At 54.8% G+C, this 23,564-nt stretch overlaps 1 long non-coding RNA gene across 4 annotated transcripts in view; it reads left to right on the top strand.

Annotated features, from left to right (window-relative positions):
- Positions 1-10,786, top strand: part of LOC102460128 (uncharacterized) — a 32,045-nt gene extending 21,259 nt beyond the window's left edge. Inside the window, exons 3-7 of one of the 4 annotated variants that reach the window (XR_012897214.2) lie at positions 4,113-4,230; positions 5,755-5,971; positions 6,113-6,221; positions 7,739-7,943; positions 8,034-10,786. This is a non-coding gene — a long non-coding RNA (uncharacterized LOC102460128). Of the gene's footprint in view, positions 1-4,112; positions 4,231-5,754; positions 5,972-6,112; positions 7,944-8,033 lie in introns of all 4 variants that reach the window. The other 3 variants (XR_012897212.2, XR_016347780.1, XR_016347779.1) reach the window with 3 other exon arrangements.
- The last annotated feature ends 12,778 nt before the right edge of the window (positions 10,787-23,564 follow it).

Below are 23,564 nucleotides of genomic sequence, written 5' to 3'. Positions count from 1 at the left end.
TCCTGGATTGCTACATATTTATGTGACCAGATATTTCTTAATCTCTCTGCATCACAACATTAGTCCCAGTAAAGCACGCCTGCTTCCAGCAGAGAAGAAATTGACAAAACTGGAGTGAAACCAGAGCAATGAGCGGCTGACTGTTACCATTCTGAGGCTATGTCTAGACTGCAGGCTTCTTTCAGAAAAAGCTTTTTTTTGGAAGAGATCTTCCGGAAAAAGTTCTTCCAAAAGAGAGCGTCCACACTGAAAAAGTGCAACAAAAATCGATCTCCTTTTTCGAAAGAGAGCATCCACTCTGAATGGGCGCTCTCTCGCGTGTAAGCTGTGATTGCTATGGACAGAATGGCCACCAGGGCACCTGTGCTTTTTCCTCTTTCCTCTTCTTCCAAAAGAACTCCCTCTTCCTCCTCCACACATGCCTTTTTGCAAAAGAGCTTGTTCGGAAAAAGGTTTCTTCCTTGCACAATGAGGATTACCAAAATGCCAGAAAAATCCCTCTGTTCTTTCGATTTTCTTGTGGAAGAACATGCTTGCAGTGTGGACGTTCCTCACGTTTTATCAAAAAAACAGCCACTTTCCCGACAAAACTCTGTAGTGTGACTGTAACATTCTGCTGTTAGGAAAAACCGGACATAGATTCTTTATCACACTCATTAGCAGTCAGGCCCTGGCTTTTATTTCTCATCTTACGTATGGCACCTCCAGCAACGCAACACCCCCTGCTCCCTGCTGGCTCCTTTGCTCACTTACGACTCAACGAGAAACGTTTCACCTCTCATTTATGCCAGCAGCAAAACCCAGGAGCTTTTCTGCTCCATCCTCACCTGGCTTGACTCACCAGAGCTTCCGAAGGCTTCTGTGTAGTCGGCAGAGATCAGTGCGGGACGGTGAGATAACATGGGATCGTACCAAATGGAGTTGCAGATAAGGTGGATGCACAGGGGAGGAATCTTGAGAAAGTCCCGCTGAGTTTAACAGATTGATGTCAGGGGGTGTTTTGTCGGAGGCAAGTTGGCTCCAAGTGCAGCGCTCGGTTCTGTTTTCACAAGTGCTGGGTCTCTGTTCTCAGTCAATCACCTCTGAGCCCAGGCTGCATTTTGCTAAGAACCCAGTTTTGAAATGAAGGCCTATTCGCTCTTTGCCACCCCCAGTGGATCACACTGCTCAGATAGTTCTGACACCGCTCAGCTAGTTCTGAATAGTTTTGCATTTTGCTAGTACTATTTAATCACGTCTCTTCTGGAAGCATCACTTGGACTGTTGACCTTTGAGACATTTTGGGTTTATTTTTGCTAGCGGAAAAAGGGAAAGTCCAATCTAAGTCTGTTCCTATTCACTCTTGAGCAGTACCAGGCCAAGTTTTGAAATCCTTAGTTAGACAAACTCCTTAAAGTTAGAAACAGAGAGTGGCTCTGTGGCACCTTAGAGACTAGCCAAAATCCAGAGAATCATGAGCTTTTGAGGGCACAACCACTTCATCAGAGGAATTGGAGTGGAAATGACCTACACCAAGAGAGAGCTGTAACAGCAGAAGTAGTACCTAAATTGTAGGACCCATGTGAATGAGGCTAATTCAGTGGGCTGGCTGTGTCCCATTCATAGCTCGTGATGTGGAAATGCAGATATTAATGGCAGGAGAAATTGGTTTTGTTAGGCCCACCAAAATCCCAAGATTTGAAACAATAATAAAGTTGGTGGACTAGACCCGAACTTTCCTAAAGCAATGCAGGAGCCAGGCCGTTTTGTAAACACGGAAGGTCACAAGGTCTCTGATACAATCTTCAGCCCCGTGCACCCCGAAAAAGGAAGGGCTGAATGAAGATGGGCAAGGCCCTCGGGCACTGTCACTTTTTGCCTTTGCTTTGAACCTGGCACTTGGGGCTTTCCAGGCATGTCTGGCCCTTGTCTAGCACAATGGGCTCAGGCTGGCAGCTTTGCTAGGAGGGCTCCCGGCCGCATCCCTCTTCCCCCAGGCAGCCCGCTCCCCTGGAACTGGGGATGTACTTGAAGGTGAAACGTGCTCTGTGTGTATTAAACCAATACTCTACAGAGTCAAGTGGTTCCCCTTTGGGGGTAAATGAATCCTTGCCACTTAGCTGCATGTTTATTTTCCTGCTGTGGACTCGGTGTCGTTTATGGCTCCCAGTGGGACTCCAGATACCAAGATGGTTATAAGTGAACCTGGGAATGTGGCTTTGGAATTACTGGTGATTTATCCTGGTGCTGATGCTCTTGCGGAGCCAGCCCGGCTCTTGAATTATTCATTCCTGTACCTCTGTGCTGCACAGTGTGCGGATTGCTGCGGCCGGGGCTGGGCATGTTGTGTCCGCACTGGCTGGTACAGCCTGGGAATCAGGCGTTTCTGTTTCGGGGCTGCCTGCCCAAGAGCCCTGGGTGCGCCCGGCTCTGCTCCGCCCCCCGGAATGGGAGGAACGCCCCTGAGGCCCAGCGTACACGCCGCAGTCTGGTCCGTGGCGCAGAGCCCAGCCACCCAGCCCGTGGAGGGAAGGAGCAGTGCGGAGACACGGAGCAGGGGGTGCCGCAGAGCGTGCCTGTGCCCGGGTGGGGCGGGCCCAGGGTCTAGGCATTGCCAGACTGTGCTCCCGCCAGCCCAGGGCCTGCCCCGCAGCAGATAGCAAGGGGCTCTGTGCAAACTCACTAGGCCACATCCCGCTGGAGCCTGGGGAGAGGCGCCTTGCTGGCGTGCACAGCCACGTACCACGGTGCACCACCCGGCTCTTCCCAGGTGCCTAGGAGTTAGCTGTGTGCCCCACGTTACAGGCAGGGGGCGTTAGAAGTCACCAAGTCTTGTTTGCCTGGCCCCACGTGACTCCTCCAGAGGCCCCAGGAATACCTTGAGACAATGAGCCGCCTCCGTCCCCAGTGCGTCTTTCCGCCCTCCCGCCCGGACGGGGCTCGGTGGTTCCACCACAAGCAGCCAAGCAAGTGCCACCCTCACTCATCGGCTTGAGCGGCGTGTGGCGTTTCCTGCAGCCCTCTGCTGGCGGGGCAGGCTATGCTGGGGCACTGGGGAACCGGGGCTTCTCAGTGCTGGAAGGGGGAGACGCCTTGGCCTTGCTCACGGAGCTTTCATCATGAAAGCCCGAGGTTCTGCCATCCCAGGCGGGCCAATCCTCCCCGGAGCTGAGCATCTGCCTGAAGACGAGGTACCAGGCGGGGACTTTACGGAGGACCTTTACAATCGACCCTGCAGAAGCCCCCTCCCCCCACCATTCCTGCCCACTTACTAAATCTGTTTAAACTAGGGAAGAGGGGTGAGGAGTGAGACCTTTTGGAGAAGCCACATGGATGTTTGTTTTCCTTGGGGGTTTATATCAACATTGGTCTTGACATTTCGCCTCTTATTATGTGTGGTTCTTTAAAGGGTGAAATAATATTTTCCTTTGCTTGAGAAAAGGACAAAGTTCAGACAAAGCTCTCGGCCCAAAGTGATTTTCTTCTTTCTCAACAGTTTATACCTTGTCTGCACGGTGGCTCTGTGCATAGGGCCACTCTCCAAACAGAGGGCCCCTGCTCCCGGGTGGCGTTTGCCCAGACGCTGCTGGCATGCGACATCTCTGCTTTACCACGGACAATGGTCCCAGTCCAGAAACACAGGGCTAGGCATTGCCCAGGGAGCGATTTGCATTGTTTCCATTGCTGGTAAAACCTGCTGTGACACTGGAGCATAAAATGTCTCTTTCTGCCAATTTAATCTCTTTGCAGTTGGCAAAAGGCTGTTTGTGTGGCTGCCTGGTTCTTTCCCTCTCGGCCTACTGACAGCACGGGGAGGTGAGCTGAGACAGTCAGTGCTCACAGGGAACACAAGCGCCCCCAAAGTGGGAACTTTCCCTTTCCCTTTCCCAGTCAGGTCTCATTGTTACAGAGGATGGGAAGAGACACTGCTAGTCCTGAGGATCCTGCTTTGGGGAAGGACACCTTGGACTCCGCGGGAAACGAAGCTTAATCCAGCATTTGCTGTCAATCAGAGCCAGTCTGGTTTTTTAATTGATACCTTTGTTAAGCAGTATTCTATTTACTGCCCATCCCTTAGCCTCTGCAGCCAATAACAACTTCAGAAACATTCAGGTTTTAAAATGCCTTTGTAGGGACCAAACTGCTTCTCAGCAAGGCAAAGTTCTGAGCAGAACTTCTCTGGGGTGCAGGAAGAAAGACCAACCCACTAGAGAGCATGAGGGACTCGGCTCCTGCGGAGATGGAGGCCAGGTAAGGACCTAGAGAAACAGAAGAGTCAGGAGAGCATAAGAGCCTTTGATGTTTGAAATCTGTGAAGCGAGCCCGGTAATTCCACTGGGCTGCCGCTTTCCCAGGGGCTTGTGACCTCTCCACAATCCCATCTTCACCGCCACAGGCAACGAGGTAGAAAAGAAGGGCTGGTTGTGGGTGCACAGTGGGTTTAAAGCCTGCCAGCGCAGCCCGGTGTGTGTCAGGCCAGCAGGCGAGCATTCTGCATTCACTGTGCACTGGTGTAAATGCTCCAACAAGGCGAGAGGCAAGGGAGACTCACCTCCCACAACCCAGGAGAACTAATCTAGGGAGGTAACCACCAGAGGCAGATTCGAGCTGCCCTGAAGGAGAGAGCTTGAGAGGAAGGTTGCTGCTGTGCGGCTACCCCTGGCCAAGCGCACAGCAAAATTATTTCCTCCCCAGGCCAAGCGGAGAGCTGCTCACATCCGGGTTGCAATAGTCCTGCCTTTAGATTCCCACCACTGCTGAGGTTCGGTGGGCTCAGAAATAGCATAGGAGCAATCGTCCTCAGCTTCAGCTTCTGGCTGAAGCCAGGATGGGTGCAAGCTCGTGGGAATGAAGCACTTTCTAACCTCCAAAAAAAGTTTATTTTTATTCAAATTGTGGGTTGTTTCATGAGCACCACTCACGTTGCTTTCTGCGGATCTATTTTGCTTCACAGAAGAAGATGGAATTTGGCTCTGGCTGTGTTTGATCCATAGTTAAATGTAACATTGAAACATCAATAGACAGTAAAATACATGGCATGTAAACTCTATCAACACTTGACACATACCTACCCCTGAGCTATTTTACCCCACTATTTCATTGTAACCATGTAAATCTGCAGTGTGAGAAATCAAGTCAAAAAGACCCAGACAATAATCGGCAGCTTTCTGGTGGTAAAAATGTGATTTTTCTATCACTCATACAGGTTTTTCAAATCCTTTTAAATTCAGTGTTCCCTGTAGGCATATGGTTCCCCAAGAGATGGTCTTTAACCTATCCAAGCCCAGGAAGTATTGAGTAGGAGTCAGGTTAACAAACCAAACCAGCTTGTATAATGTCACAGAAATAGCTGTGATGGGAAATGAGCAAGGAGACTAATGTGTCTGCTGTTTGGTTGTCTGAGGGGTTGGGCTTGTTGGGTTTGAAGCAGAAGATGCACTGGAATTACCTCAAACCAGCTGTTCCAACGCTTGGGTCCTGTGGTCCTAAGGGCACGACCATACAGGCAGGAGTAGCAGCATTTTACCTAAAGGTGAGGTGGTAAACGGATTTAGTTAACCCAGTGCAACTTTTGTGTGTGGACACTCCCTTGGTGAATAGCTTTTACTCTCCACAATTCAAGGGGCCTGGGCCTGTCTCCCTTACTCACACTAAGTATTCTGCCCCCGCCAGCCCCGCCCTGGGGCTACGCGAGGGGCAATGCGATTCTCAGGCTGCGTAAAGATGGCAGCACCTGGCCCCAAATCATGCTCTCTCGTCCCTGCCTTGTCCCAGGCTGCTGAGCAGGTGGGAGTTCTGTTCCGCGGAAGGATGGTCTGGCCTCGCTCTCAAACTGGTCAGCCCAGTGTTCCCCCAGGCCTGAGAAGAGCCCTGTGTGTCTGCCAACGAGGAGTTCACTCTAGGAACCCGTGAGCGCTCCAGAGCCCACGCAAACAGGCCACATGACGTTGTCTCTGGAATGAAGCGAGCAAGACGTGTAACCCTGCGCCGGGTAAGAGAGCACCACATTGCGAAAAGCCTCCCCCCGCCAGCCCTCAGAGACGGCACCTATCCTGGCTGCTGCTTCGTGTTAAACTTGTGCTGGAAAGGCCTGTGTTGCGCTGATCAGATTTCCCCTCTCTGGTCATTCTAGCAGCCAGGGAGGATTTTTGCTTCAGCTTCATCCATAGCAGAGCCCGAGTAGACCGTGCAGGCGGATCGCTTTCCCACCGCCTGGAGCAGGGTCCCCTGCAAAGCTGCGTGTAAGTCGTGAATAATTCACCCCCAGAATTCGAGGGCCAGCGACTGAGCCCTGCCTGCGGTTGGAAGGCAGAGCCAGAGGGGGTCCTGCCGGGATCCCTGTTACCTGCCCGCTCTAGTCCCTGCCCTCTCGCTGCCCCTTAGGCTTGTGACTTGCCCTCCACCCGCGGCTCTCGTGCTGCTTTCAGAGCTTCCCGCGCCCGAGGAGAAAACCCGCTCGGAGCCCCCTGAGCCCTTGCAGAGACTCCAGGCCAGCGCGGCGCTGGGCAGAGACGGAGCCCAGCTCCCCCCCAGGCTGCCCGTGTGACTGGGTGGCCCCAGTGGTGCAGCCCCTGCCGTACACAGATGCCACGCAGGGCCAGTGCTGAGCAGGCAGGGTGGAGGGGGCCTGATGTTTGCCCTCCAGGGGAAGCCCCGGGCTGCAGGCAGAAATGCAGCTGGCTCCCAATGTCCATGCTGGGACTGCCCCCTCGTGGCCTTAGGACTGTCCCTGCTGCTCTTCTCTCCTGGAGAGGTACCCGCCACACACAAGGAGCAACCCCCTGCTGTTCCAAGCCAGGTCCCTGCCGCGCTGCAGTTCCTGGGGCTGCTTAGTCCCACTCCCCTGGGGGCTGCACACCCCTTCACGCACAGCCCCCTCCAGGGCTGCTGAGTCCCCGGCTCGCCGGCTGGAGTCTGGCGCCAGGGGGCCTGTTGCTCCTCTCTCTCTCTTCTGCCCGTGCCCGAAGCAAAGGCCAAGAGTGGCTGGGCTCCGCGAGAGCCTGCTCTGCCAGCTCCCGGCCCCTCGTGCTCTGGAGCCAAGTCACCGTCTCGACGGCTGTGCAAAGCCCACGGCACGTTAGTCCCGCGGACACAGTTACCGGTGGTCACTTGGGGAGTGGTTCCTGCAGGGTCAGGCAGGCAGAGCCCAGCTGGCAAGAAACCTGTGACGAGCCAGCACAGGAGCCGAAGCCTTATCCCCCTCCCTGGGGCTCGGGACGGCTGAACCGCCAGGGACGGAGGGAATTGAGTTCTCAGGTCAAACAGGAAGTGGGGAGCGGGCAGAGAGCCCCTGGGCCCCGCTCTGGCCCCTGCGCCGCGTCCTGGGCATTGCTTTGGCAGTGCCCACCAGGTAGAAACTTGGCGTCAGCGGCCTTTGACGGATACGCCAGGTGGACTGAGGCTGGCGCCGGCTCCCCTGCATGGCGCTGTGTGCCACCCCGTCCCTGGGATGCGTTGAGTGTCTGCCACCGGTGGCGCTCACAGGTGGGAGCCAGGCCGCGTTTTCCCCACACAGGCAGCTGGGACAACCCAGCACCCTGTGGAGCGAGTGCGGGCCCTGTGCAAATCTGCCCTGTAGCCACGGGACTTGCTCTCCCAGGCTCTTTGTTGTAGGTGCGCTGCCATTCCAGTCCCCGGCACACGGCTCCCCCCGGAGCCCCGGAGACAACGCCGCACGCCCCGCCGAGCCCTGCAGAGAGCCTGGCCGGAACGGCGCCGAGTCGCGGAAACACCTGCATCCGTCTCCCTTTTTGAACAGCCTTGGCTCTTCAAAGAGACGTGTTCCACGGAAAGGACAGCAGGCAGGGGACTGGGTCTGGGCCCTCGGCCTGCCCGCGGACAGGGGCTGCTGCTGGAGGAAGCAAAGGTGGTGCCGGAAGCAGCCAGTGAGAAGGAAGCGGCTGTGCTAGGAACCCTGCGGCTCTGATGGCTGCTTTAATGAAGATCACGTTATTAAATCCCAGGTATTTCTTATTTACAAATCTAAATAATTAACAAGGGTTTGTTAGTGGTGTTGGGGCAGTTAAGGCTCCACTTGTTTTTGCGAATTGCAGAGCACGATTGCTGGGGAGAAATAGCAATTGATGGGATTGGAGTCCCTAGTGATCGGTGCCGAAGAGGATTAAAGTTCTGTGCCGGGAGCCTCAGCAAAAGGTGTTAATGGTCAGCGGCAGTTCTCCATGTGCTACTGGGCACACTCACCACCCGGCTCCCTGTTAGCCGGGACTGCGACCCATTTAGTGCTTGCTTTGAAATTTTATCTTCCCATCTTGTTTTCTGTTTCCTCTTTTTTTTCTTTTTCAGAGACCTCAGCTGTGTGCCAGCATTCTCTGACCAGCATTTCCCATGTGTTTCCTATTTAGTGTGTGATGTGTCTAGCCATTCCACTTCTCTTGCCCTTTTAAGTGGTGTCAGTCATTTCGCTCTGCTACTAGTTGCTTTTTTCTCTGCAGCCTCCAACACTCAGCATGAATCCTTACCTGACTCTTCAGCTATCTCCTCCTTCCGGCTTCCTCTCTCTGGATAATATTAATGTGACAAATCTCAGAGCTTCCCCCTGTGCGTCGTTAGCCAGAGCCCCACTGCCACTCCACAGAGGTGTCTGTTCAGACCTAATGCTAAACTGCCGTTGCTTTTTTGACCTCGTTATTGATGTGTGGGTGCCCTGCCCCTCCGACCCCGCAGGCCGGCAGCATCTCCGGCACCATGTGAACACAACATGTTGCCTGCCAGAGCTGACCAAGCTGCTGTCTTTGCGGAGGCCGGCAGGACAGCAACTGTTAAACTTCTCCAGAATTCAAGCCACTTGGAGCAGTGGGTCCCATACAAAGCCAGAGGGAAGACAGGCCTCCATTCAAGTTTGGGTCCAATCTGGACTCCCTCATGTTTGGAGGGGCCCAGTCCCACTTTCCAAGCATTTCTGATCCAGGAAATCCAGGGCATGTCCGACGTAATCACAGGGACTGTGCCTCCAGGAATTCAAAGCTCTAATGTAACACCTGAGAAAACCGGTACCGAGCCCGACCCCGGGCATCCCTTGCTGGCTGGCTGCTCTGGTTTTGACTGTGGGTTTTATTCTGCTTGTCTGTATGAAATATTTGGTGTGCCTTGAATGTTCTGACTTCACTGCAGACCCTCTGGGGCTGTGCATTGCACACGCTGCCTGTCAATACATTGCACACTGGCCGCTCAGTGCCTGTCATATTTGACTAACTGGTTCTGTGCCTTGAATGTTACATTTAATAAAATAATTCGTCCCGAAAAGGAATGGTGGTGCTGTGGTGCCACAGCGATCTCAGTGGAAACTCCAGTCCAGGCCTGTAACTAGCGTAACACTGGAATAGTGGACAATACATTTCTCAACGAGATTTTGTGTCCCGCTCCTTCCACCACTTCAGACTGGCTGGCTAAGTCTTACTGTGCCCAGCGGCCACAGACCTTCGGACTCTGCCAGATCCTTGCCCCGAGCGACCTGCTGGGGCTAATCCCAGGGAACAGATCCTCTTTGCGCCCCACAACCATGGCAAGATTCCCGCTGGTTCTGTAGGCCAGACCATTGCTAGAGCGGTCGCACGGACACAATCCATGGCCCACGCACATGGCACAGACATGCCCCCGGCATCGCATGATGCCACAAGAAACACGGGGCTCAGTCCAAACCAAGCTGCCGGTCGGAGCAGTAGCGGGTGCTGCACGGCACCGACACGGGCTAGAGACACACTTACAGCCACCGCCGTGGGGCTCCTGCCCCAGGGATGGGAAATCCCATTGAATTGGTGAACGGGTTCAACGTTCAGTTGAACTGGGGCAGGCCGGGGTGTTTCTTGGTGCGTCTCAGAGGCAGGTGGATGCTGCCGGGGTGACGAGCAGGGTAGACGCTGTCAGGGGGCTGCTCCAGCCCCGCTGCTCCGGTGCCAGCCCCACATGGGGCCAGAAGTGGCAGCCACCCGTGCGGCTGCCGGCCCCCAGCTTGCGCAGGGTCAGAGCTGGTAGAAGCCCAGGGGCCCAGCAGGCCACCGGCGGGCGGGGCAGGGAGAGGCTGTTCCCAGGCACCATTGAACTGTTACCTGGTGAACATCTCCCGTTACTGGGTAACCGGTGACTGGCGGCTGCCAGCAGCCTGAATGAAACCTTCCTTTCCAATACTGGGCACCGTCTACGGCGGGCGGGAGAGCAGCCGGCCCTCGGCCACGCAGACGGCTACACCGAGCACGGAGTGGCCTGGCTCTGCGAGTGGGGAGGCTATCGCACCTCTGGCCCAGCACCTCGGAGCCCGGCAGCTCAGAACCCGGCACCTCGGAGCCTGGCAGCTCAGAACCCGGCACCTCTGGCCCGGCACCTCGGAGCCCAGCAGCTCAGAACCCGGCACCTCTGGCCCGGCACCTCGGAGCCCGGCAGCTCAGAACCCGGCACCTCGGAGCCTGGCAGCTCAGAACCCGGCATCTCTGGCCCGGCACCTCGGAGCCCGGCAGCTCAGAACCCGGCACCTCGGAGCCCGGCAGCTCAGATCCCGGCACCTCGGAGCCCGGCAGCTCAGAACCCGGCACCTCTGGCCCGGCACCTCGGAGCCCGGCAGCTCAGATCTTCCAGGCCCAGCAGGTCAGAGCCCAGCACCTCTGGGCCCGGCAGTGCAGAGCCTTGGTGTCTTGACAGAGAGCGGCTGGGACAGGGATCTGAGAAATCAACTGGTGCTGCTGGCCCACTGCTCCTGCATGAACCCCTGGAGAGGAGGGTTTCCTGGCACGGGCGGTGAGGGGATGAGGAGGCAGCTGGTGTCAGATACAAGTGACAAAGCAGGAAAATTAAATTCCCGCAGACTAGTGAGGTGAAAGCCGGGGGGGGGGGGGGGGGGGGGGGGGAGGGAGCAGGATTCCCTGCAGGGCTTTCTCCTAGGAAATCCCAGCACTTGGAGAAACGGTCTGTCAGTTCCTCCCACAGCCCCTCTGAGCCCTTCCCGCTCTGCTGCAGACTCGCCCTCTCGTGTCCATGGCTCGCACCTGCAGGCGGCAGCCTCTCTCCTGCTTTGAAAGGCCTGGGCGCACAGGAGAGTTGTTTGAAACCGCTCTGTTCTGACAGGCATCGAATGTGTGAACTAAACGGCGAGAATCAGAACGATGCCCCTAGGTCTCCAAGGCACTTTCGAAACCCTCCTTTGTTAAGCTATTCTGGGCTGGCCCATGCCAGGGCAGCAGCTCTCAATTATAGCTGGATGGAAACGCAAGGTTTTGTTCTTGTGGGAAATTGTGTCCAAAAATTAGTTTTCCCACAGGAAGTTTTGAACTGAAATGATACAGAGTTAAAATGGGACAAAAAGAGTTTAATCAGATTTGATTTTTTTTCCTCAAAAAAGTTTGGTTGAAACAGAAACTGGTGGGTTTTTTTCAGGAAAATTCTCTACACAAAAAATGGTCCCTCACCTCTATTCTTCATCTAATGCCAATGTAACAGAAAATGGGAAATAAATAAATTGGTTAGTTTTGGGTGCATGAGCACACATGTCAATGCTACCTACTGGCTAAAATCAGAACTGCTCTATGGTGTGTCATATGACCCGTACTATTAATAGCTACTGGTGAGTCTCTTTTGGCTCACATGGCGGCTTGTGCTTTTTGAGTGGGAGACTCAGTGTTCTCTCTGCTGTTCCTGGAGTGTCCCAAATGATCTGGGAATGCAGCCTAGTGACAACTCAGAAGTCCTGGGTTACTGCAGCTTTGTTACAAGATACCTGCTCATTTTCCTTTCATTGTGAGGATGCTTCTCCAGATGTCTACAGGAACGCTCTCTCTTCAGCTACTCACAGGCAATGCTCTCACCACTAGTCCCGCCTGCTGTACTGAGCTGCAAGCCCTGTTTGCAGTCCTTGGCATGCCCGGGGCTCGCTGCAGCGTGGCTAACACGCCCGTTGGTGCACGCAGCGGGTTTGACGTGGGAGCGGAGAGGCTTGTTTCCATGACTCCTGTCTCGTGTGTGGCAGGATGTTCAAATGAACTAGCCCTGGGAGCAGGGGCCAGGCACACCTGCTCTGACACCATGGCTCTGCCCAGGCTAGGGAGTGACCACAGGCGTGGTCTCCTTCCTCTCAGTAGGCGGCAAGACGGCTGTAACCAAGGCGGTCTCCCAGGACAGGGAGCTTTGCTATCTGCACCTGCATGCCTAGCACTCGCAGGCTGTGCCGACTGAACCGGAGCAGCGCTGGGACCGGCTACCCAGGGAGCGCGCGGCTCTCAGGCAGTGTTGTGTGCAATCGGCGCGCACCCCGCTTCCCGTGCGGGTCACGTTAGTTACGCCGGCACGGCACGGCTGGAAACCAGCGGAACCTGGCAACCCTGCGCGTGGGCAACCGTACCCACGCCTGGCTGCGCACAGAGACCCCAGCGGCTGCGTGTGGCCCCTCAGGCCGCTGCGCTGGGGTATGCAAAGGGGACCGATTTAGCAGAGTGCTCTGAGCAAGGGAACGGCTGCAGAAAACACTCAGGCTACATCTACACTGCACCTCTCTTGCGCAAAAGCCTATGCAAATGAAGCGTGGATTAGCATATTGTTGTGCTTCATTTGCATAATTAATTAGGGCCGTTTTTGCGCAAGAGGCTTTTCCTCATTTTTTCAGGAAGAACGGCTCTTGCGCAAGGGGGGTTTGCGCAAAAAGGCGCCGTCTACACAGCTCCTTTCTGCACAAAAGCCTCTTGTGCAAAAACAGCCTCCATTAATTTTGCAATGAAGCATGGCAATATGCTAATCCGCTTCATTTGCATAGGCTTGTGCGCAGGAGAGCTGCAGCGTAGATGTAGCCGCCGTGTCACTGGCCTGATCTCCTCCGGAAAGGACGGCGAGAGCCTGGCCAAGTGTGGGCCATTGGTCTGACTGAGGCTGCTGGGATATGCTGTTCATGCAGCAAGCATCACAGTACAGAGTCACATGCACGGTCCTTCTGTCATTCGATTGGCTGCGCTGCTGTAAGTGGTGCATAATTAAATCTCTTGCATAGTCTTTAATGGGGTTTGGAGGCACGTCCCAAAGGGCTTTCTCTGCCGTAGGTACACACCAGAGAGTCCTTTGCAAAATATGCTGCAAAACCACAGAAATGTATAATCGCTTCCCCTCCCACCCACGTTTTCTGGGTCCCCTTGTTACCTTTCCAGGCGTGTATTCTCAGGCTCAGAGGAAGTAAAGGAGTAATTAAGGCAAAAATGCAAAGCTGCTTCTGCTGGAAAAATCGAACTATTCATCCTCGGCGAGACGGAGCCGTCTATTTGTGTAAGAATACGAGTAAGCGATGCCAAGAGCGGTGGAAACCTCTTCCCAGAATTCTGCACTCAGGGGCGAGCGCTTCCAGCCTCCCCGTGCACCTGTGGAATGCACAGGCCTGGCGTTCTTCACAAAGTGCCAGGAAGGGGGGGTCCACCGTGGCCCCAGTGACGCTGAAAAATCGCAGAAAGTTCCTCATTTTTCACGTGTAAAGCGAGTGCTAATTGTTGGAGACTTCAGCCATCTGCGCAGGAGCGGAATGCCGGCCCGGCTCCCCTTTCCAACGGCCTGAAAAGGATTTCCTGCCGTACGCCTCATTCAACTCATTTTTCATAGGTCAGTTTTCAACAGCACCATCCAAAAGCCATTAGTTTCATTGTATGTATCATGCGGGTTATTTAGTAGGTCAGAAGGAGAATTTAAATAGACAGGTGCTTTAAATTACAAGATGGTGGAGGCGGTTAATAAAAAATATGAGAAAACATTAGTAACCTCATTTCAGGCTTGAAGTGGGTGCAATAAATGACGAGCAAATAGCTTGGGGACACACAGGAATCTCTCAGGAGGGCTGCTTCGAGGTGGGAAGGCACCAATGCACTCTGCCTACGTCCAAGGCATCGCGCCCCTTGCTGGCCTCGCTGGGCAGACCATCCATGACGTGACACAGGCAGAAAAAGGAGCACTCCGATTTCCTGTCATGCGGGCAAAGCCTGCGAGATGCCCCTCGGACCTGCCTTCCAGCCGCTCTCTGCACCTCTGCATGGGCGTGTCCTGGAGCCTTGCTGTCCGGCCCCAGGCAGAGGAGAATAGCAGGGCAATCGCTCCGGCCACACCCCCATCCGTCCCGCACCAGAGGCAGCATGGGGCCCTGATGCGTGTTCCCTGGAAGCTGAGCATTTGGGTGGCCCCCCCAGGAGAGATTCAAATGCTGCCCAGCTGATGAGCAGAGCGCCCACAGCCGGCCTCATGTGTTTCTATGGGTGGTGCACATGGCTCGGTGCACAGAACAACATTTATCCTGCACACAAGTGGAAAAAATTAGAGGGAACATTGGCCCTGACCTCAGCTGCTCGGGTGAGGACGTCTCGCTCAAGGGCCTGCTTCCGCCCGGTTCAAGGCCTTTGGCCGGCACCAGAGTAACATAAAGGAGCCAGAAGGGGAGACGGACGCCCTGGGGCAGGGAACCGCCAAGCACAGAAAACGTTTGGGGGGCGGGGTAGGGGGTGCAGAGGGGGTTCTTCATAGAATTTTGTGAATTAACTTGGAGCCTGACTCAGCCAAAGGCTCCGCCCCCTTTCTTGCACCCGCACTGTGGCCGGTGTAATGGCACAGGCGTTGCCGGGAGGCTGGCCGGGTACCCGCGCCCCTCAGTAGAACCTGAGGCTCTGCCGGGTGTTAAGGCTGGAGCAAAGAGCAGCGGCAGGAAGCCCTGTGCCGAGCACCGAGCTACCAGGTGCCCTGGTCCACAGAACTCAGGAGCGAAGCCGCCCACCCGCAGGTGCCTTCTCTTGCACCTTCCCGTCCCTCCCCCGCAGGGCCGAGCTGCCGCGAGAAGACGCCCCTCCCCCACCGAGCCCGGGCCGGGGTCCCATTCCACCCCTTGCTCACACGGCGCTGTCCTTCCCGGGGGCGGCCCGAGTTCAGGACTCGTGGCGTGAGGCTCTGTGTTATCGGCTGCCGGGGCCCCAGGACGGAGCCGCGCAGGAATCACTTGCCATGCGGAGCAAGAGGGGCAGGGTGGATTATTTCACACGCTCGGTTATTTTAAACGTTTCCGTGGCACAGGACAGCTTTTAGGAGCGAGCGGGGTTGGTGCAGTCCTGTGCGAGGGTCCCTGCTGCACGGGAACGCCCCGCGCAGCCGAGCCCAAACCCCGAGGATGGTGCCTCGGCCCAGGCAGACTGGTCCCCAGAGCTCCTGAGGTCTGAGCGGGGCTAATTTGGCCAGGCTGGCAATGTGCCGTGCCGAGAGCCCAGGGTGTTTATTCTAGGGTTCAGCAGTGTCTGCAGGAAGCTCCGCTCTGTGGCCCCCAGTCCAGCGGCGGGGAGGTGGGGCTGGGGCCTAGGCAGGGCAGGGCAGCTCAGCTGGCTCCACACAGTCACCACAGCCTGGCAGATCCCCCGGAGCGGCTGTCAGTGAGCGGGAGGAGGAGAGGCCATGCTGCTCTCTGTGCTGGCCCTGTTACAGTGGGGGCAGGAGCGGGAGGTGAGCCGCGTCCCTCCCATAGCACAAGGGCGGACGATGTGGGGCGAGGTGGACGTCTGGGGCAGACGAGACAGAAGAAGGCAGAGGCGCTGGGCACCCGGCTCCACCGACTAACCCCTCCAGCTAACGCTCCCGGCCCTCGCACTACCCGGTGTACAAGTAGGCGATGGCACAGAGGCCTTCGAAAGGGGCTGTCTGGGGTCCAGCCCCTCCACGGACCACGGACCATGGTGCCGTTGAGGCCACGACTCAGTGGGCCCTTAGCAGAAGTGGCAGCTGAAATGCCTGGGGGGCACAGGGACGATGCTGAACTTTTAAAACAAAATGCTGGTGTTAAGATGGGGCTCACCCGGACGTGCCCGTCCCTCTTCCAGGGGCCTGGGGCGGACACCAGACATGGCAGCCCCCTACCTGCCTTCCAGGCCAACAGGGTCTCAGGAGCAAACGCTCAGGCTGCGGCGGCACTGCCTCTCCTGAGGAGACTGGGCGGTTCCCAAAGAGACACAGAGACTCCCCCTAGGCAGTTTGATCCATTGTAACTGTGTTTAGGCTCCTGCTCCCCTCAGCCTCTTCCGTCCCCCTGGCCTCAAGTGTCTTCCCCCAGCTCCCCAAAGCACCGGCTGCCCCGCCCTGGCACCCTCAGTGCCATCCAGAGAGCGGGAGGAAGGGCCTAACCCTGCCAGTCACACGGCCCCCAGCATCCCAAGAGCAAGGCAGGTACCGTTGTCAACCGACAGCCCCATGTCTGGTGTTCACGTGGCTCCGGCGTGGGGGCCTCGGGAAAACACCCAATCGCACTCCGTCCTACGCTTCCGAGCCCGCCAAATTGCCCAGAATTGGGATCTGCTCATTTTCCGCAGCGTCGCTTTTGGCCAAAGGGGCCTCCGCTGTCCCAACGCAATGCCCTTTTTCAGTTCCTTAAACACCCAGCGGCTAAGACTAGGGGCGCCAGGTGTCCGGTTTGAGCCGGACAGTCCACTATTCGAGCCTTCTGTCCGGGGAAACGAACGGAGAAAATAGAACTGTCCGGGATTTTCTAAATAGGATGTGATGCAGATTGTGATGTCAAGTCAAGCGCGTCTGGTATTTTTGTTGAACCCATCTGGTGACCCTATGTAAGACACACACGAGCAGACAGTCGTCAGTGCGCTCAGCTTTGGCACGGGCCAGCAGAATCCCTTTGGCCCCACAGGGCAGCGGCTGGAGAGAGCGTGTCGGCGCGGGCGCACCACCATGCTTCCGGATCAGCACTAGAGACAGACTGACTCCCACATGCAAGGTGTGCAGGCGGTTTAACGCGTGAACGGCAGAGGCCAATTCACAGCCACACAACGGTTTGCTGGGGGCTCCATTTCAGAGCTCTGGTCAGGGACTCATAGGTAGGAAATTCCTCATGCTGTGTGAAGCGGCTGCTACACGAGCTGTTGGGATGGGTTTGCTCCACTCCAGTAGATGCTTTAGGGAGCTTTCCGTTTGCCGTAGGAAAATAGAACCCAAAGAAAGCTCACAATCCCATCGGCATATTTCGTTAGTCTTTATGGTGCTGCAGGACTATTCGTTTTTCCACTAAACGTGTCATTGGCTTGCATGTGATATGCGCCTTTCCCAGGTCAGTGCCAGGCTGTGGGGTTGAAATAAGATGATCTGCAAAGCTGGAATGGTTCACCTCTTTCTCGACTCTCGCTATCGAGGAAATAGAATGTTGGGAATCATTGAAGAAGGGACAGAGAATATCTTATTGCCTTTATGTAAGACCATGGGACGCCCACATCTTGAATGCTGCGTACAGATGACTAGGCGTCACCAAATGAACTTAATAGGCAGCAGGTTTAAAACAAACAAAAGGAAGTTTTTCTGCACACAGCACACAGCCAACCTGTGGAACTCCTTGCCAGAGGATGTGGTGAAGGCTAGGACTTTAAGAGGGTTCAAAAAAGAGCTAGCTAGATTCATGGAGCTTAGGTCCATCAATGTCTATTAGCCACGATGGGTAGGAATGGTGTCTCTAGCCTCTGGAAATGGATGACAGGAGAGGGATCACGTGAGTTGTGTTCCCTCCCTCTGGGGCACCTGGCATTGGCCACTGTCGGCAGACAGGACGCTGGGCTGGATGGACCTTTGGTCTGACCCCGTGTGGCCGTTCCTATGTTCTTATGACTACAAGTGACTGCAAGTCATGGTTCCTTGCTGTTTGGGAAATGCAGAGTGTGAGAACTTCATGAGCCTGAGGCTTTTATTACATTTACTGGGCAAGATGCTCATGCTAGAAGATTAGAAGTAGACCTAAAATACTTCCCTGGGCAGCATCTTGGCTTGTTTCAAACTGAGCCCAAGCAGACATTGGCTCATCCTGTGTTTTAAATATTTTTGGCATTTCTTTTGCACACTCACAGGTTTGTACCACGAACCCACAGCTTCAGAACAAACATCTAGTAACACAATCAGAAAAGGTGAAACATACGTTACATATCGCTGGTATGCAACACAGCTGTGTGTTCCCTGAGAAAACAGTGGTTTGACAGAGGCAAGCTTGAGACGCTGTTTGCTTAGATCATTGCATTGTTACATTGCATGTCAAGTTTCTGATTAGGAATCCAGACATGTGGATGCAAGGTACTAACGGTGGGGTTGGTCCTGCTTTGCAGAGAGTTGGATTAAGTGACCTCCTGAGGTTTCTTTCAATCCAAATCTTCTAGGGTTCTATGATTTCAGAGTTTTACTATTTTTAATTATTTGATTCTGAATTGGTAGATTCTGGGTAGCATGTCCAAATCCTCCACACATCAATGAAATGCAATGAAAGGAACCTAAATCAGAATTGGAATGGACTGTCATGGGTGGAACATTTACATGTCAGACGTAGGGTTGCCAGATGGTTTAACAAAAAATACCGAACCCCTCCCAAAAAATCCGGGAAATAGTTCTGTTGAGGAAAAAAAAAAAAGCAAGCCAGCTTAAAAAAAACCAACCAACCCAGCAAAAGTTCATGGCCCCTTTAATTCCTGGCAGACACCTGAGCTGGAAAAACCAGAAAATACCGGACATTTTATGTCTGGTATTTTCAGAATTTTTTTACCAGATGGAAGGCGCAAATACGGGGCAATCCAGTTCAATACCGGACACTTGGCAACCCTAATCAGATGGTGAATTTTTTTGGACGTTATTTAACCAAATGTGTAAGATTCATTGGCTACAATTCAGAGGAAAAGGGGTTTACTGCCATTATTTTTCTGCGTCTTGTGCATTCAATAACCAACCATTTGCAGGTTTGTGCTGGTTAAAAGCCTAGAAAGAAAGGCGTGAAAGTTGCTAAGGGTCCAGGTGAAGCAGAGGGCATTGAGTTCCGCAGCCAGCCCCTACCTGACACACACGAGAACAGAAGGGTCATTGTTTCTAAAACTACAATTGAAAAGCTGAATGGTTCCTCTATTCATCCCAGACTCCCCTCTGCTGCACATTTTGCCGCCACAGCTGCTCTGTCATTAGTGCTGGCTGAAACCTCCGAGGGTGGCTTGGTGAGGATTTGAATCTGAAAACGAACGGGTTCCACCAGCCTCCCCAGTCTGACCCAGGCGCAGCTCTGCCTGTTGCCATCAGTAACTGCAGCTCCACATCAGCAAAGCTCAAATACTAGGCAAGAGAGAGAGCAATGCAAGAAAATCACAACTTCTTGCCATGCACACCGCACCCGCACATTCCGCTTTGTAAGAAATTGTGATTTGGGGGAAACCCCCTTCAGGTGGGAATTCACCATTTTTATAGCAAAGTCAACTCCTTGTGCTGCAATTTGGATGTGCAGAGCAAAACCACCAGGAAGAAAATGAAAATGCCCAGGTCAGTAGATGCCAAGGCCAGAAGAGACTGTTCTGATCATCCAGTCTGACCTCTTGTATATCACAGGCCTCAGAATTTTTCCGGCTGATCCTTACATTGGGCTCCATAGCTAGTGGATGTACTAATGCATAGCTCTTTAAGAGATCTTAATTTATTGACTCCCAGGATGGAGAATTTACCACATCCCTCAGTAATCTGTTCTAATGGCTAATTAACCTCACCCCTAAGGATCTGCACCTTATTCCAGTCTAGCTTCTATCTGCAGCCAGTCTTTGATCTTCTGACTTTATCTGCTAGGCAGAGCTTGTCAAATGTTGTGGGGTTTTCTTTTATTTTGTTTGATAGTTTGTTAAAAACAGGTCGAAAGAAAATAAATTGCTCATTTTGTTGAAAAAAATCAGTTTTTGATGAAAAAAGTGAAAAGAAGTTTTTCCAAATGAAATGCAAATTTTAGTATTGATTGGAAAAGATATTTGAAACCTTTATGGTTTTAATTTTGCCCACTGGAAACGTGAGAAAAAGTCACACTTTCCCAGTGGGATAATTAAGGTTTGAGAGAAAATGTTTTCCCTCCCTTTCAGTATTTTTTTAAAAAACCCACTTTTCTTCCCTTTTAGAGGGGGGGCCGGAATTTCCCCAATTTTCAGAATAACAGATTTAATCCTTTTCAGAACTTTTGATTTTTAAAATGTTTTCATTATGAAATTATTTTGAACACGGTTACCTTAATACGCGGTTTTTAACATCCCTGGTTGGTACTTATGATCCCTGCTGGGGGGGGGGGGGGACTGTTGATCCTGGGTCTGGGGCCGACCCTCCCTTCCCCCCCAAGCCCCTCTGAGCAGTGGATTTCACAGTCTGCACTGCAAAGAGCTTGTCCGGGGGTCCCTGGAGCTGCATGGCTGTTGGGGATGGAGAGGGTGCCCTGTTCTGTCTGGTCCATCCTGCCTGCCCAAGGAGTCTCCAGCTGTCCTTGGACACCGGCTGCTTTGCTGGCTGGATGCAGTGGGCATCCATCAGGACGCGGGCAGCTCTTGCACAGCGAGTTGGCAGATTGTTCACAGGCCTACGAAGAGGGTCATTCTCCCTGGCCAGGAGTGGGAGTCTCCCCTGCCAGGACAAGGAGAGACACAATCTCCCAGAAAATGTCACCTGAGTTCTGGCCGGCCAGAAGGGAGGCAAAGGCCGATTCTGCTCCTGGCAGTGACCCTCATGGCAGGAGAAAGCAGCTAGTTGTGTGAGAAACCCCTCACCTCAGGCATCCCTTGTGACTCACCCACGGCCTGTGAGATCAGAGGGATTAAGGGGCCCTCACTGAGGGCAAATCCTGCAGCCCCAGCGAGTCCGGGGGAATTGTCTCCTCTCTGCCGAGGCCATGTGACTGAAGAAATCGCTGGCCGATGCTGTGACTGAACAGAGAATTAAACCGGGGGGCACAGGCAGGGACGGGACGGACACTCGGTGTTTCCAGTCCGGAGGGTTTGTACAAACCTCCTTAGGCTGTGGTCAGAGCTCTCTGAATTTGGGTTTGAACTTCAAATTGCAATCTCCCAATTGGCAGGGAGGATCAGGGGAAATCTCTCAGCAGCCAGGCCCTGTCGACACTCGGGCCTGGTTTTCAATTTCATTCCAAAAGTTCTGCATGGCTTCACAAGCGTGCCAATGAAATCCAGAGCGAATCCCTTGGACAAAATGCTGCCCGATAATCCAAACGGTAGAGTAGCTAAACATGCCCCAAACCGCCGCCAAACAGGAGCATCTTTAAACAGGTTTGAAAGCTGCCTGCACCGCGGAGAGCCAATTAAAATGACTGAAATGCTTTGTGCGTGCGCGCATGTGCACATCCGTTATAAGTGGTTCCATTTGGAAGCAATTCAAGCGGAATTCTAGCATCGCTCTTCGGAGCATATTGAACTGATTTAAAGAGTTTGCATCCAAAAAATTTGAAATTTAAACAATGCAAAAAGAGGTTAAAAGGAGCATTAATGGTTGTTTAGAAATCATGCCCTCCGATGTTAAGCAAACACGCTGCCTTCCTTGCTGGCAGGAAGAAGGAAAGACCCTACAGTAGGCGCACAGATGTGGTCAAGGAGATGAGACGAGGTGCCCCCGCGTGTGATGGCAGCGCAGCCAAAGGGCGCGGCTCTCCGGGCGGGGGCGAGGAAGGGCGCGCTGGCTGGAGCCGGGAGCTGGCTCATTGGCTGCTGAGGCTGACTCAATGTGAGCAGCCCCGAAACCAAACCACAGACATGGGCTGGGCTCGGTCCCCGGGTGCAGCTGCTGTCTCCGGACATGAGGCCTTTCCAGACCCACCGTAGCCCTCACCTCCGTCCTTGCTGCGCTTTGTTACGTCCTCACCGTGGGCTGCTGGGAACACTCGAAAGCCTCCCCGTAGGACTCACCCCGGGGTTTATTTTCAGGGGACAGTTTTGCTAAAAAGCAGCTTTCCCGTCTCTGAAACAAGCGTTGGCCTCGAACGCGCCGCCCAGCCAGAGGTAACGACATTCACACACCTGGGCAGCTGCTACCCCCCTGCCCTTGCCTGGGAATCGAAGGGATCCGCTTTCCTCTGGCCGAGAACAACAATTTCCTGTGCAAGATTTCTCACCCGGGGTGTCTGTGCACGTCCCCAGCCGCACTCGTTTGCCTCCCAAATGGAAAAACCACAGTGGCCTGTAAGCGATTTCTGACCCTTGAAAGGCTTGTTTTAGAATAAACACAATCACCCTGCTCCAGAAGCCTACCAAGCAAGCCCCAGGGGCACTGCAGCAGCTTGCACGTGGACAACCCAGAGACTCTGCCCTGACCCTAAGATCGCGCCAAACTCGGCTCTCCCAACTGAGGGGGGGCCCTGTGCTAGAAGCAGGATAGAAGCTCACAAGTCCAACGGGGTGGAGACCGCATGCCCACGCACACACGCATGCACATACGCACACGCACACACATGCCCACACCCACATGCATGCCCACGCACACACATGCCCACACCCACATGCACGCCCACACACACATGCATGCCCCCCCACACACGCGCACACACAGACCGGTGCTGCTGGAATGGGGGAAGCCACCCATCGGCTGCAAAAGGGAAAGAAAAGGCAACCAGGGACAGGAGCCAGAAGTCTGCCGGCGCGCTCAGTGCCGGGCTGCGGGGCGCCCTGTGACACGAGGGCTCTCTCTCGGTCTCCCACGCGCCGACACACTCCTCCTCACCAGAATCACCTCACTCCAGAACGGCCGGGCTCAGGGCTGCGGACGGGGGGCTGCGTGGGCGCAGCCTGGCACCCAGACCAGCGTGAAAGACAGAGCCCCGCTCTCCCTCCTAGCAGCCCCTGCCTCGGAGCTGGGACAGGCGGTGTTCGCGTCCCAGCACCCAGCCCCGAGGGGAGAGCCACAGGCCTCGGCACAGCAGGGTGTGACGTAGTGGGGGTACCTGGCTGGTTTCTATGCTGCTGACTCTGGGGTAACCCCCACTGGCTGCCGTGGGTACCACGACCCAGCAAAACAGGATGAGTCACTATGCAAACCAGTGGCCAGACACCCCCCATGGAGAGGAACAAAGGAAGGTGGATGCTGCCCTGGCTGGGGGGCAGGGCTGGAAGAGAGTTAGTTAGTTGCTGTCTGAGGGCATGGAGGAGACAGCCTAGGGGAAGGGGCTGGAGTTTAGGGGCCCAGTCTCCCCCATCTCAAGGGGGCCTGAGGCATCCTAGCCCAGCTCTGGGACCAGATTCCATCGGTGCTGTGCTGTATCCTGGAGAGGCAATAAACTTCCTCTAGTCCACCGGCTGGTGCAGTCTGTTTGTGCCATTTCGGGGTGCAGGAGACGGGGGACCCCCAACGCGCCGTCACACAGGGCTACAAGCCGGGCTCCCACAACTGGCCGCTCCCCAAACTGTGCCACTGTTCAGTGGCTCCTTCTCTCGCCCTGCGGGGCCCCGCGCTCCCCCCCAGCCTGCCCTCGGGGTCCTCCTGCCCCTGCAGCTCAGCTGGCCTTGCAGTGCCTCGCGCCAGCAGCCTGTCCGGGGGCCTCACGTATGCCACGTTTTACATGTCAGTGGTGACGGGGGCTTACACGAGGGAAAGCACGTGGGGAACCAGGCTGTGTCCTTGCGGATTAGGGGGGTTAAATAGCCTTTCCTCTGCTTCCCAGCCATTTCTGCGTCCTATTGCCTGTAGCCCCCGCCCCGAGACGCTCGCGCTGACGCCAGCTGTGCAGCTGCCCAGCTCTGTGCGTGCGAGGCCTCAGGCCGGGGCGCAGTTAGCGCCACCGTCCAGCAGCTGGCCCCAAATGACTCCAGCCC

The sequence above is a fragment of the Pelodiscus sinensis genome, chromosome 23 (genome assembly GCF_052426305.1).
Source record: "Pelodiscus sinensis isolate ZL-2025 chromosome 23, ASM5242630v1, whole genome shotgun sequence".
NCBI classification, from domain to species: domain Eukaryota; kingdom Metazoa; phylum Chordata; order Testudines; family Trionychidae; genus Pelodiscus; species Pelodiscus sinensis.
The sequence above is the reverse complement of the archived record's forward strand: the minus strand, read 5'-3'. Positions and strand labels throughout refer to the sequence as shown.